At 44.3% G+C, this 14742-nt stretch overlaps 1 protein-coding gene across 2 annotated transcripts in view; it reads right to left on the minus strand.

Annotated features, from left to right (window-relative positions):
• Positions 1-14646, minus strand: part of ctdspl2b (CTD (carboxy-terminal domain, RNA polymerase II, polypeptide A) small phosphatase like 2b) — a 28401-nt gene extending 13755 nt beyond the window's left edge. For both annotated transcript variants that reach the window (XM_080764132.1, XM_080764133.1), the window contains exon 1: positions 14433-14646. The gene's annotated coding sequence lies outside the window, so the exon portion shown is untranslated. The remainder of the gene's footprint in view (positions 1-14432) is intronic.
• Positions 14647-14742: the final 96 nt, after the last annotated feature.

Consider the following 14742-nt stretch of genomic DNA (forward strand, 5'->3'; position numbering starts at 1 on the left):
TTGTTGCACAACAAGCACTGTGACTACTAGTTGGTAGATGCTAAAATGGAGCAGGCCAAAATACAGCGGGTTCTGTCCTCACAAAAAAGGGGTTAGAGATTAATTAAATAGTTTTAATTTTAGTAGCCAAATGTGATGGATCTAAATTACTTGCAAGCTACCTAGACATAGGATCAGCAGGTTAGAATTGAAAAAATGATACATCTGTAAGGTGCAAAATAGTGCAAACTGCAAAGTATGCAATGTCATAATTTTAACTTTTATACGTATACAATACACATATGTTCAGAACGGGAATATTAAACAGGGCAGTGAGTGGATAGATTTTAAAACGGCACCCAGTTTCCCCCAACCATGAGGGATTACATTAGTGTTCCTGTGTGAGCATATGCAGAAAATAAAGGAGAGAAAAAAAGCAAGCGCAAATCTTCTGTCAAGCATGCCAAGTCCCTTTTGCATACGTAACTGGCTGGAAATGTGTTCGGACATATCCAGGACCTGTCAGAAACCACACAAACACTATGGCATCATCTCAATCCAGACCTCACATACTAGGCCAGGCCTACATCTGCTTTACATTTCCACAGGATGTATTTTTTTTTAACATGGGGCAGCAAACAACAACTGAGTACAGAGCTATGCATGCTCTCTTTAACACACACAAACAACTTGACAGTCTGTTGGACAATGGTATTAAAGTAACAGGCGCCATGAAGCCTAGTCTGAAACAAGCACTTCAATGCACCAAAGTATTCATATAGCTTTGCTGTGATGACAATTAACTAGGCCTGTCACAATTATTACATAATCGCAATTATTTGAGATCGTTCCCATGTTGAGAAATGTCACATTTTAAAACACTTTTCAAAATTTGCACAGCAGATCTACAAGCTTATAACTTCTAAGCTTGTAGATATTTTTTGGAAAGAAAAATATATTAAATGTGTCAGTGATTTATTTGTATATTTAAGTAAAGTTATTTGTCATATCTGCCCTGTGCAATTTGGGATTACACAATTAAATGGTTAATCGCAATTATGTGTGTGACAATTCATCGTAAACTTACATTTGTAATCGTGACAGCCCTACAATTAACAGGAAAAATGTTTCCATGAAACTTCTGAAAATCACAATACATTAATTAATCTGTACACCATTTCTTAAGATAATCATAGTATGCATGATATCAAATAAGACAACGTTCAAAAATTGTCACATTCCAATTCAAGATGTCTAGCTAAGCTGGGGTCAAGTAGAATAGTAGCCTTGGTAGGAAAGGTAGCTAAACTGGCTATAAGGACATTTCAGGAAATTCAGGTTTAGGAAAGTCAGCCTAAGGCAACTGATACATCCAAGACTGACAATGCCTCATCTAAGTCTGACTGACAATGCCTCATAATTACAAGACGTGACTGCGACATTAATATTTAATATTAAAACAAACAAGTAACCTGCTCATAGGCATCCACAATACAAGTGAGCGGGAAATATCATTAACATGCACGCTAGCGAGCTAGCAAATGTAACGTTAGTCATGTCAACACTTTGATAGAAACAAGGCCTGTACTGGATTCCCTGTCGAGTGACATCGACATGATTTCGCTACTAGCACCGTATCCACGCAATCATCAATCCCAGACAGTGTAGCCGGCAAACCACGGTGTATGAAAACGATCAGTTTGTTATTGTTTACTTTAACGACAGGAGTTCAGTTCACTTAATGAAGTCAGAGCTGCAGGCGATTCATCTCTACTGGTTGTCAGTGAACCAGGGGAAACCTGTCGTGCTCTACTGAAAGCTTATTCATTGCGTAAAACAATCGTATTTGTAATCGCTAAATTTACATCATTACAGCAAAACAGATGAGCAATTATGTTGGCAATACGCACTCATCTACTGTGCTACATGTAATCTTAAATACTTTGGTTAATACAAATAAAAAAGTAGCTATCGCAGCAGCAGCTAGCCAACGCTGCTACACTTATTTTATATGCTTAATTTTCGCCTTGTATTTCTCTCGAATAATTACGTCATTTTGAACTAAAAACCGCGTCGACGCGAGCAAATAAATACGTCATGTCTAGTGAAAGGCTCGCGCGACGACGCAGAAAGCCATAATAACGTTCAATCAAGCGACACAAACATCGCTGTCAGGTACAACTAATCATTCTGTTACACTAACCGCGGCAGCAAGCCAGCGGGTGTTAACGCCAAACACCATGACATGAATGGGATTTGCTCATCATAAAGACCCGACAGTGTAAAACAGTATCTATCTAAAGTAGTCGTTTATATAACATTTGATGCCACCGTTAAGCTAACCAGCTAGCGTTAGCCAAGTTGTAAAGTTGTGGAATTCCAGTAGACGGCGTTATTATTAATGACAATTAACATGGCATTTTAATAGAAATGTGAGTAGCTGCATCTTAAGAGTAATGTTTAACGACGTGGGCAGGGAGTTAAACCAATGTCATGTTTTTTATTTTATATATCCAGGTTGCGCTACCTAGCAAAATTGGATAACATCAACTAGCTAATGACTGCATTTATACTAACGTACGATGGTGTCGCACCTAGAAAATAGCCAATCTTCAAGCTCAAGGTGTGTTGCGGACGCGACTCTTTATGAGCTTGTACATCTGCTATTTTCCGGTCGTCCCAGCGAGCCAGGCATTAGCCAGGTCCGCCACAGAAGATAGGAGGCCATGATGTTTTTAGCTAAAGCTAGCTGGTTAGCTTCGCTAACAGGCTAGCTAACCCGTTAACGCTACATACGACAACACGGCTCCGTCTTATGAGCAGTTTTAGAACTTCCGGTCTGAGAGCTAGCAGCTTTAAGACATCCGGTTGCTTTCAGAATAAAATAAGGTTATTTAATTCGTTAATTAAATAATTTTTACATTACATTATTAGTATTATTATTACATTACAGTTATTGTAAAGACACACATTATGTTTCTGTGTAAAAATAAGTAATTAAATAACATAAAAAAGGTATCTAAATGGTTATTGCTATTCACTGGAGTGCATGGACTTTATAAAGTGGACACTGGACAAAAGACGGCTCCGCGAGGCAACTATCTGGACATACCCACGCGTCCGGGGAGATGTCCTCTACCACCCCACAGTCTCCGCTAAGCGGGAGAGGTGTAAAATTCAGAGCAGCAGAGCTTCTACTGGGGTCAATGCAAAAAAAAATACCGTTTCCGGACCCAGACTGGACACTGGACAAAAGACGGCTCCGCGAGGCAACTATCTGGACATACCCACGCGTCCGGGGAGATGTCCTCTACCACCCCACAGTCTCCGCTAAGCGGGAGAGGTGTAAAATTCAGAGCAGCAGACCTTCTATTGGGGTCAACACTCAAAAAATTACCGTTTCCGGACCCAGACTGGACACTGGACAAAAGACGGCTCCGCGAGGCAACTATCTGGACATACCCACGCGTCCGGGGAGATGTCCTCTACCACACCCCACTCTCCGCTAAGCGGGAGAGGTGTAAAATTCACAGCAGCAGAGCTTCTACTGGGGTCAATGCAAAGAAATGTACCGTTTCCGGACCCAGAATGGACACTGGACAAAAGACGGCTCCGCGAGGCAACTATCTGGACATACCCACGCGTTCGGGGGGATGTCCTCTACCACCCCACAGTCTCCGCTAAGCGGGAGAGGTGTAAAATTCAGAGCAGCAGAGCTTCTACTGGGGTCAATGCAAAAACAAATACCGTTTCCGGACCCAGACTGGACACTGGACAAAAGACGGCTCCGCGAGGCAACTATCTGGACATACCCACGCGTCCGGGGAGATGTCCTCTACCACCCCACAGTCTCCGCTAAGCGGGAGAGGTGTAAAATTCAGAGCAGCAGACCTTCTATTGGGGTCAACACTCAAAAAAGTGCCGTTTCCAGACACAGAATGGACACTGGACAAAGAGGCCTCCGCGAGGCAACTATCTGGACACACCCACGCGTTCAGGGAGATGTCCTGTACCACACCCCAGTCTCCGCTAAGCGGGAGAGGTGTAAAATTCACAGCAGCAGAGCTTCTAATGGGGTCAATGCAAAAAAATGTACCGTTTCCGGACCCAGACTGGACACTGGACAAAAGACGGCTCCGCGAGGCAACTATCTGGACATACCCACGCGTCCGGGGAGATGTCCTCTACCACCCCACAGTCTCCGCTAAGCGGGAGAGGTGTAAAATTCAGAGCAGCAGAGCTTCTACTGGGGTCAATGCAAAAAAAAATACCGTTTCCGGACCCAGACTGGACACTGGACAAAAGACGGCTCCGCGAGGCAACTATCTGGACATACCCACGCGTCCGGGGAGATGTCCTCTACCACCCCACAGTCTCCGCTAAGCGGGAGAGGTGTAAAATTCAGAGCAGCAGACCTTCTATTGGGGTCAACACTCAAAAAAGTGCCGTTTCCAGACACAGAATGGACACTGGACAAAGAGGCCTCCGCGAGGCAACTATCTGGACACACCCACGCGTTCAGGGAGATGTCCTGTACCACACCCCAGTCTCCGCTAAGCGGGAGAGGTGTAAAATTCACAGCAGCAGAGCTTCTAATGGGGTCAATGCAAAAAAATGTACCGTTTCCGGACCCAGACTGGACACTGGACAAAAGACGGCTCCGCGAGGCAACTATCTGGACATACCCACGCGTCCGGGGAGATGTCCTCTACCACCCCACAGTCTCCGCTAAGCGGGAGAGGTGTAAAATTCAGAGCAGCAGAGCTTCTACTGGGGTCAATGCAAAAAAAAATACCGTTTCCGGACCCAGACTGGACACTGGACAAAAGACGGCTCCGCGAGGCAACTATCTGGACATACCCACGCGTCCGGGGAGATGTCCTCTACCACCCCACAGTCTCCGCTAAGCGGGAGAGGTGTAAAATTCAGAGCAGCAGACCTTCTATTGGGGTCAACACTCAAAAAAGTGCCGTTTCCAGACACAGAATGGACACTGGACAAAGAGGCCTCCGCGAGGCAACTATCTGGACACACCCACGCGTTCAGGGAGATGTCCTGTACCACACCCCAGTCTCCGCTAAGCGGGAGAGGTGTAAAATTCACAGCAGCAGAGCTTCTAATGGGGTCAATGCAAAAAAATGTACCGTTTCCGGACCCAGACTGGACACTGGACAAAAGACGGCTCCGCGAGGCAACTATCTGGACATACCCACGCGTCCGGGGAGATGTCCTCTACCACCCCACAGTCTCCGCTAAGCGGGAGAGGTGTAAAATTCAGAGCAGCAGAGCTTCTATTGGGGTCAACACTCAAAAAAGTGCCGTTTCCAGACACAGAATGGACACTGGACAAAGAGGCCTCCGCGAGGCAACTATCTGGACATACCCACGCGTTCAGGGAGATGTCCTGTACCACACCCCAGTCTCCGCTAAGCGGGAGAGGTGTAAAATTCACAGCAGCAGAGCTTCTAATGGGGTCAATGCAAAATAATGTACCGTTTCCGGACCCAGACTGGACACTGGACAAAAGACGGCTCCGCGAGGCAACTATCTGGACATACCCACGCGTCCGGGGAGATGTCCTCTACCACCCCACAGTCTCCGCTAAGCGGGAGAGGTGTAAAATTCAGAGCAGCAGAGCTTCTATTGGGGTCAACACTCAAAAAAGTGCCGTTTCCAGACACAGAATGGACACTGGACAAAGAGGCCTCCGCGAGGCAACTATCTGGACATACCCACGCGTTCAGGGAGATGTCCTGTACCACACCCCAGTCTCCGCTAAGCGGGAGAGGTGTAAAATTCACAGCAGCAGAGCTTCTAATGGGGTCAATGCAAAAAAATGTACCGTTTCCGGACCCAGACCTAATTACTGGTGTTTGAACACTAATGTCATTTGACAATGAATGACAATGGTAATGTTAGATGGGCCATTAACATACATTAGCCATACCTCTACCATGAATTGCAAAATACTGTAAGGCTAAGTATTTTTGCAGTGGACCAAATACATTAACCAGTTCTTGTTCAGGACTGAATCCATTAGAACAACATCCAAGCCTTTACCAAAAAGCAGTTTATAAAAGTGTACTAAGTATACTTAAGGTAAAAGGTGCTTGCTTTAAAGGTATTCAACTAATGTATTTTCACACACACATTGGCTTCTTTGGTTTTTGGCTTTCTAGTCTAGTCCCGTTCATATTTGTTTGGCAACGGTGATATATACAAAATGTCACCAACTATATTACCAACTCATAGCTCATAGCTGGCTGCATGCAATTGCAATTGCAAAGTAATACTAATTATTTTGGTAATTACTGGTGTTTGAACACTAATGTCAGCATGAATAACAATGTCATTCACTATGTAGATGGGCCATTAACAGTAATAGCTTATTTTTACAGTGCTGTACATTCCTGCCCCAGATATAGATGAGGTGACAACGATTGATCGTTGTATATATAAAGTGGCCCTCTCCAAGCATTACATTTATAAAAGAATAAAAGAATACAGACAAGGCTTTGAAAGTTAGAAATAAATACCTTTTAATTAATCATTCAATCAATCAATTCAATGGAAAGAAAAAGGCATACAGTTTCATTCACTGTTACACAGAAGAAGAAAAAATCACTCTTCAAAATAATGGTCATCACAATCAGAAATAAAACGCTCATTTTAAAGTTTCCAAATCCCTACAATATTTGTTTTTAAACATCACAATTTGTCTTAATGTGGACTGAGAAGCTACTTTAATAGTTTAGTAGTCACAGATTTGATCAATTTACTGCATGTGTGTGCGCATCTGTGTTAATACAGCAAACATTATTCAAACACATGCAAAACATGCAAAAACTACAAAGTCAATCAGTGCAAACATCACTCAAAAGTACAAAATGGTACTATAAGTGCAACGTACCTATAAGTGCATACATTACTCAAATGTATAAAAAGGTAAGACGTGCAATGTACCAAGTGCAAACGTTACTCAAATGTATAATATGGTACAACATGCAATGTACCTCAATGCAAACGTCACTCAAATGTATAATATGGTACAACATGCAATGTACCTAAGTGCACACATCACTCAAATGTATAAAAAGGTATAGTGCAAAGCATCACTGCAAACATTAAGTGCAAACATTGTACACACACACACACACACACACACAAATTGATCAAAAGTTAGATGTACTTTTAAAGCAAAACCAGCTCAGTCCAAACATTTCAAACGTTTGTTTTTAGATGATCACAGTAAGCACTATTGGATTAAATCACGTGGGGACGTGTCATTTGGCGTCCCTCGCATCCTCCATTGTCGAAGTTCTCCTACAACATAGATAAAACAGAGCCTTTTAGTGCAGTGCAGTACTTAAACTATGTACTCATAGCAATACATTTTTTCCTGTCAGCTCATACAATATGATATCTCGCTTTTCAGTCTCTGTTTGGAAAGTGTTGAGACTCACATCAAACAGAACAGCTTTGGAAAATAAACAAGTGTAGAGACCACAGCTACTGTTGTCAGTTTGTGTTATGAAATGAGGGCAACTGTCATAACACTCATATCTAAATGTGATATTCATACCTCTACCATGAATTGCAAAATACTGTAAGGCTAAGTATTTTTGCAGTGGACCAAATACATTAACCAGGTCTTGTTCATACGTATGGACTGAATCCATTAGAACAACATCTAAGACTATGCTATCACCCTCCACTGTCTTTTTAGAGAAATCTATGACAATTGCTCCCCAATGAGTCTTTTGGAGGTTGACTGGCAATATTACCAACTCATATCTCCACCAATTCTGTGATGTTCTTGGTACATCTGGTAGTATGCTGATGTCACCACAATAAAGACTCATTAACTGTTGGCTTACAAAAATGCTGGGACAAATATATGCCCTTTTGTCAACAAGATGAGATAGCAAGAGCTGATGGTACTGATCGATTGTCTTATCACACAGCCACCCGTTAGCTTTCTCTACGCAAGCTAAGTCAGGTGAAGGAGTTACCTCTAGCTTTGGAATGGGTGTCACTTGTGTGCGTTGATTGCATCTGTCTGTGCATTTATGCATTTGTTTGTCCTGACGAAACTTGATTATTTCTTTACTTTTTATTTTCTCGTATGACACGACATAGAAACTACTTGTGCCTAATGTATTGTTGTGCTGTTGAGCGGATGCTCTTTGCATCAGCTCAAAGGTATAGCCTGCTGTGTCATTCGATTCATTTGTCCAGATATGCCATTTATCATCTATACGGATGTACAATGTCGCATATGGTGGCCTGTCGAAAAATACACACATACTGGTCAAAGCATACTCATTTTGGTGGTACAGACAGGATAAATTGAACGTAGTTGGAATTGAATCCTGTCTCTGTGCCTCTGCTTTGTGGCTTTGTTTTGTCTGGCACACTTTGATTTTGTAAGAACATCTTTGAATGTGGGGATGGCCGGTGTTGATAAGAGCCCCTAAGATGTTTTGGCAATTTTCGTTTTTTGTTCCAATTTTCTACAGGTGGTGCTGGGTTTACGCACTCTACCTGTGTTGTTCTGTATGCTGCTTTGTCACAGAAATCTATGGCTGACTGGTTGTAAAATAAGCGCATGCGCTGTACACATTCGTCAAGTCTGTGTTTCTCATTTCGTAAAAGCAACACTTTTGTGTTTTTGAATGTGGCCTCAGAAATAGCTGTGCTTTTCTTACACAGGTTTATTTGTGCAGCATAGGCTCCAGAGAATCTCTGCAAATCACCTGAGAGGAGATCTGACCATATTGGAATAGTTGAGAGCATCTTGAACAGCTTGTTTAAAATCAGTTCCCCATGGTAGGTATTTTCACCTGTGTCATTGGTGGTTTTCATTGCTTCATTGGCTTCAGTCCTTACTGTTTCAAAATGTTTTTTGAAGGGAGATGTACTTTCACTGACATCCTCAAAATCACCAAAGAAGTCATGATCAATCACAGTGTCATATGGACTGTCTTGCTGATCATGCTTTGCATCAACATTTTCTTTCTGTGGCGCTAGATTCTGTGTCTCAGAAATGATGGTGTCAAGACTGGCTTGCACCACGCTGGAGTTCCTTTTACTACCAAGTACAATACAAGCAGCTCGTACTATTGTACTTGTTTGTTGTAGTGTTTTGGCATTAACTAAAGTGCTGAAGATGTACATAGCCATATTATACCTCTTATCTCTGTGTATGTACTGTTGTTTGCAAATGTGACTTGCCTGTTTCATCAAATGACTTTTACATGCCCTTATGGTACAGAAATCTAAATCTTTGTTATCTGCCTTTCCTACCACTATTCTCCAGCAGCGTAACAAGTACATACTCATGCTATCTTGATTGAAGATACGCATACTGGCTTTTAAAAGCACTATGGACCTGTCACTATTAATCTGAATCGGTGTTGTGTTTATACCAAATATCTCCTTCTCTTTGCATCTCAATTGTGTGAGTAGTTCCTCTATAGCCGATTGAGTATGTTCTTCAGAGATCATGAATGCAACAGGAGTTGATGAATTAAATGAACTTACTATAATTTCATAATACAAAATCCTTTTCTCTGTTAGTTTAGTCTTAATGATCCCCCCTGTGGCATCCCATGATGCGGCACATTGTGCGGTCGCATTGTGCCACAGTTTCACTCCTGCTTCACTGAAACATATAACCTTAAGGGGACTAACTTTAATAACTTGAATGAATCCTTTTACAACAACACTGTCTGTGTCTTTATCCTCCCATTCTTTTTTAAGGTCCATCAAAGCTTTGATCTCACTGTTATCCTTCCATCCTTGTTTCCGCTGTTCATATTTGACCTGCCTGTACAAAGAAGTGTCTTTGCCAACTCCACTACGATTTCCAGCTATTAAAGACCTTGGGTCTGCATTGTTCACTGCCTCAATGTAAGCATTATGTGCAAATCGGTTCATCATTGATCTACCCAAGTTTGCACGCTCTGTGCTTCTAATGTATCTACCTCTCAATTTGTCCTTTGTGTGATATATGTTGCCAGTGTAAGCTACATGAAATATGCCGTCTTCGAATGAATGGAGATGTATTTTAAAGGTCATCTCACATGAAGTATGCCGACAGGCGCCATTGATTGTCAGACATGGCTTGCTTGATTTTCTAACGACAGCGGTAGAACAGTGGTGATTAACAAAACGGATTATACAGTATGGATTAGATTCCTTGACTTTGCTGGCAAACAGCTCTTGCCATTCATACATCTTAAAATGTCTATGTCCTTTGACTCTTAAGGAGTTTACAGTGTCCCATTCTGAAGACTTCAAAGTAAAGGTAGTAGGTTCAATGGCACTGTGTTTGAAGGGTCCTAATGTAGCACTAGATAGTCCCATGACACTCTGAACAGTACCATCATCTAGACTCAGAGTCTGTACAGACTGATTAGGTACAGTGCTATACGAGTGATCTATTTCTACAGCATCTAGACTCAGAGTCTGTACAGAATGATTATGTACAGTGCTATACGAGTGATCTATTTCTACAGCATCTAGACTCAGAGTCTGTACAGAATGATTATGTACAGTGCTATACGAGTGATCTATTTCTACAGCATCTAGACTCAGAGTCTGTACAGACTGATTATGTACAGTGCTATTCTTTTCAGGCTTTATAGGCTGCACATGAACACTGTTGGTTTGATTTAAATGTGATTCATCTACACTAGTGCTGTCTTCCTGCACATGAACACTGCTATTCTTTTCAGGCTTTATCGGCTGCACATGAACACTGTTGGTTTGATTTAAATGTGATTCATCTACACTAGTGCTGTCTTCCTCAACTCCAACAACTGGCTTTATAGGCACATGAACACTGTTGGTTTGATTTAAATGTGATTCATCTACACTAGTGCTGTCTTCCTGCACATGAACACTGCTATTCTTTTCAGGCTTTATAGGCTGCACATGAACACTGTTGGTTTGATTTAAATGTGATTCATCTACACTAGTGCTGTCTTCCTGCACATGAACACTGCTATTCTTTTCAGGCTTTATCGGCTGCACATGAACACTGTTGGTTTGATTTAAATGTGATTCATCTACACTAGTGCTGTCTTCCTCAACTCCAACAACTGGCTTTATAGGCACATGAACACTGTTGGTTTGATTTAAATGTGATTCATCTACACTAGTGCTGTCTTCCTGCACATGAACACTGCTATTCTTTTCAGGCTTTATAGGCTGCACATGAACACTGCTATTCTTTTCAGTATATAAAATCCCCTGTGTCAATGGCTCATGATTGCAAGTAGTGGATAAACACGCATAATTGAGTTTGTCAAAGTCTCGACTAGGTGAAACTCCCAGACAGTCCATATGAAACCAGGCTCCACAGAGGTCACATGCAATCATAGCTTTATTTCGGTCATTTGGCGCTTGGCAAATGCAATAGACAGCCCTTTTAGAGCTCTGCTGCTCTGAATTTTACACCTCTCCCGCTTAGCGGAGACTGTGGGGTGGTAGAGGACATCTCCCCGGACGCGTGGGTATGTCCAGATAGTTGCCTCGCGGAGCCGTCTTTTGTCCAGTGTCCAGTCTGGGTCCGGAAACGGTACATTATTTTGCATTGACCCCATTAGAAGCTCTGCTGCTGTGAATTTTACACCTCTCCCGCTTAGCGGAGACTGGGGTGTGGTACAGGACATCTCCCTGAACGCGTGGGTATGTCCAGATAGTTGCCTCGCGGAGGCCTCTTTGTCCAGTGTCCATTCTGTGTCTGGAAACGGCACTTTTTTGAGTGTTGACCCCAATAGAAGCTCTGCTGCTCTGAATTTTACACCTCTCCCGCTTAGCGGAGACTGTGGGGTGGTAGAGGACATCTCCCCGGACGCGTGGGTATGTCCAGATAGTTGCCTCGCGGAGCCGTCTTTTGTCCAGTGTCCAGTCTGGGTCCGGAAAGGGTACATTTTTTTGCATTGACCCCATTAGAAGCTCTGCTGCTGTGAATTTTACACCTCTCCCGCTTAGCGGAGACTGGGGTGTGGTACAGGACATCTCCCTGAACGCGTGGGTGTGTCCAGATAGTTGCCTCGCGGAGGCCTCTTTGTCCAGTGTCCATTCTGTGTCTGGAAACGGCACTTTTTTGAGTGTTGACCCCAATAGAAGGTCTGCTGCTCTGAATTTTACACCTCTCCCGCTTAGCGGAGACTGTGGGGTGGTAGAGGACATCTCCCCGGACGCGTGGGTATGTCCAGATAGTTGCCTCGCGGAGCCGTCTTTTGTCCAGTGTCCAGTCTGGGTCCGGAAACGGTATTTTTTTTTGCATTGACCCCAGTAGAAGCTCTGCTGCTCTGAATTTTACACCTCTCCCGCTTAGCGGAGACTGTGGGGTGGTAGAGGACATCTCCCCGGACGCGTGGGTATGTCCAGATAGTTGCCTCGCGGAGCCGTCTTTTGTCCAGTGTCCAGTCTGGGTCCGGAAACGGTACATTTTTTTGCATTGACCCCATTAGAAGCTCTGCTGCTGTGAATTTTACACCTCTCCCGCTTAGCGGAGACTGGGGTGTGGTACAGGACATCTCCCTGAACGCGTGGGTGTGTCCAGATAGTTGCCTCGCGGAGGCCTCTTTGTCCAGTGTCCATTCTGTGTCTGGAAACGGCACTTTTTTGAGTGTTGACCCCAATAGAAGGTCTGCTGCTCTGAATTTTACACCTCTCCCGCTTAGCGGAGACTGTGGGGTGGTAGAGGACATCTCCCCGGACGCGTGGGTATGTCCAGATAGTTGCCTCGCGGAGCCGTCTTTTGTCCAGTGTCCAGTCTGGGTCCGGAAACGGTATTTTTTTTTGCATTGACCCCAGTAGAAGCTCTGCTGCTCTGAATTTTACACCTCTCCCGCTTAGCGGAGACTGTGGGGTGGTAGAGGACATCTCCCCGGACGCGTGGGTATGTCCAGATAGTTGCCTCGCGGAGCCGTCTTTTGTCCAGTGTCCAGTCTGGGTCCGGAAACGGTACATTTTTTTGCATTGACCCCATTAGAAGCTCTGCTGCTGTGAATTTTACACCTCTCCCGCTTAGCGGAGACTGGGGTGTGGTACAGGACATCTCCCTGAACGCGTGGGTGTGTCCAGATAGTTGCCTCGCGGAGGCCTCTTTGTCCAGTGTCCATTCTGTGTCTGGAAACGGCACTTTTTTGAGTGTTGACCCCAATAGAAGGTCTGCTGCTCTGAATTTTACACCTCTCCCGCTTAGCGGAGACTGTGGGGTGGTAGAGGACATCTCCCCGGACGCGTGGGTATGTCCAGATAGTTGCCTCGCGGAGCCGTCTTTTGTCCAGTGTCCAGTCTGGGTCCGGAAACGGTATTTTTTTTTGCATTGACCCCAGTAGAAGCTCTGCTGCTCTGAATTTTACACCTCTCCCGCTTAGCGGAGACTGTGGGGTGGTAGAGGACATCCCCCCGAACGCGTGGGTATGTCCAGATAGTTGCCTCGCGGAGCCGTCTTTTGTCCAGTGTCCATTCTGGGTCCGGAAACAGTACATTTCTTTGCATTGACCCCAGTAGAAGCTCTGCTGCTGTGAATTTTACACCTCTCCCGCTTAGCGGAGAGTGGGGTGTGGTAGAGGACATCTCCCCGGACGCGTGGGTATGTCCAGATAGTTGCCTCGCGGAGCCGTCTTTTGTCCAGTGTCCAGTCTGGGTCCGGAAACGGTAATTTTTTGAGTGTTGACCCCAATAGAAGGTCTGCTGCTCTGAATTTTACACCTCTCCCGCTTAGCGGAGACTGTGGGGTGGTAGAGGACATCTCCCCGGACGCGTGGGTATGTCCAGATAGTTGCCTCGCGGAGCCGTCTTTTGTCCAGTGTCCAGTCTGGGTCCGGAAACGGTATTTTTTTTTGCATTGACCCCAGTAGAAGCTCTGCTGCTCTGAATTTTACACCTCTCCCGCTTAGCGGAGACTGTGGGGTGGTAGAGGACATCTCCCCGGACGCGTGGGTATGTCCAGATAGTTGCCTCGCGGAGCCGTCTTTTGTCCAGTGTCCACTTTATAAAGTCCATGCACTCCAGTGATGAGCATTTATGCATTTAGATGACTTTATTATTACTATTATTATTATTTAATTACTTATTTTTACACAGAAACATAATGTGTGTCTTCTAGCATCATATAGCATCATTTAAATGCTTAATTTGTAGTTTTAATGTGCAAATGAAACTTTTTTTTCATACTCTAGAGGGTACTCTTATTTTGAAGAGATCGTCCACCGGAAGTCTTAAAACTGTTCATTAGAACTGTTCACTAGACGCTGCCCGACAACACACCGAAGCTAGCCGTCATTGCAATCAACAACAGCTTCGGGCGGGCTAACAGGCGCGTGCACGAGCGATAAATATTACAATATTGATTTTAATAACGTTGCCAAGCATTTATACGCCGCGCACGCGACGACGACCCGTTGCATGAAGAAAAAAAACGCACTTACTTGACAGTGATCCGCAGTATTATATCCGAATGGGAGAATAAAGATTCAAGGCCAGCACAACATAGGTCGGCGGCGGTTGTTGTCGTGTTGTTCTGTGTTGTGGAGCAGGTTGTGTGGCGCTTGTCCACTGTCCGTCCAGGGCCGTCAGTCAGTGTGTGAAATGACACTCCAGTCCGTTGTTACCAGGCGCCATTTCCCGCCTCTGCCCACTCTCCTCCAGGCAGATACCCGGATGGGACACAGACACACCCCCTGTCCACAAGTGGTGTTTGATGAAAAAAAATGACGTCTCTTTAAACGATCTAGTTTC

The sequence above is a fragment of the Protomyctophum bolini genome, assembly GCF_963924005.1.
Source record: "Protomyctophum bolini genome assembly, chromosome: 1".
NCBI lineage: Eukaryota > Metazoa > Chordata > Actinopteri > Myctophiformes > Myctophidae > Protomyctophum > Protomyctophum bolini.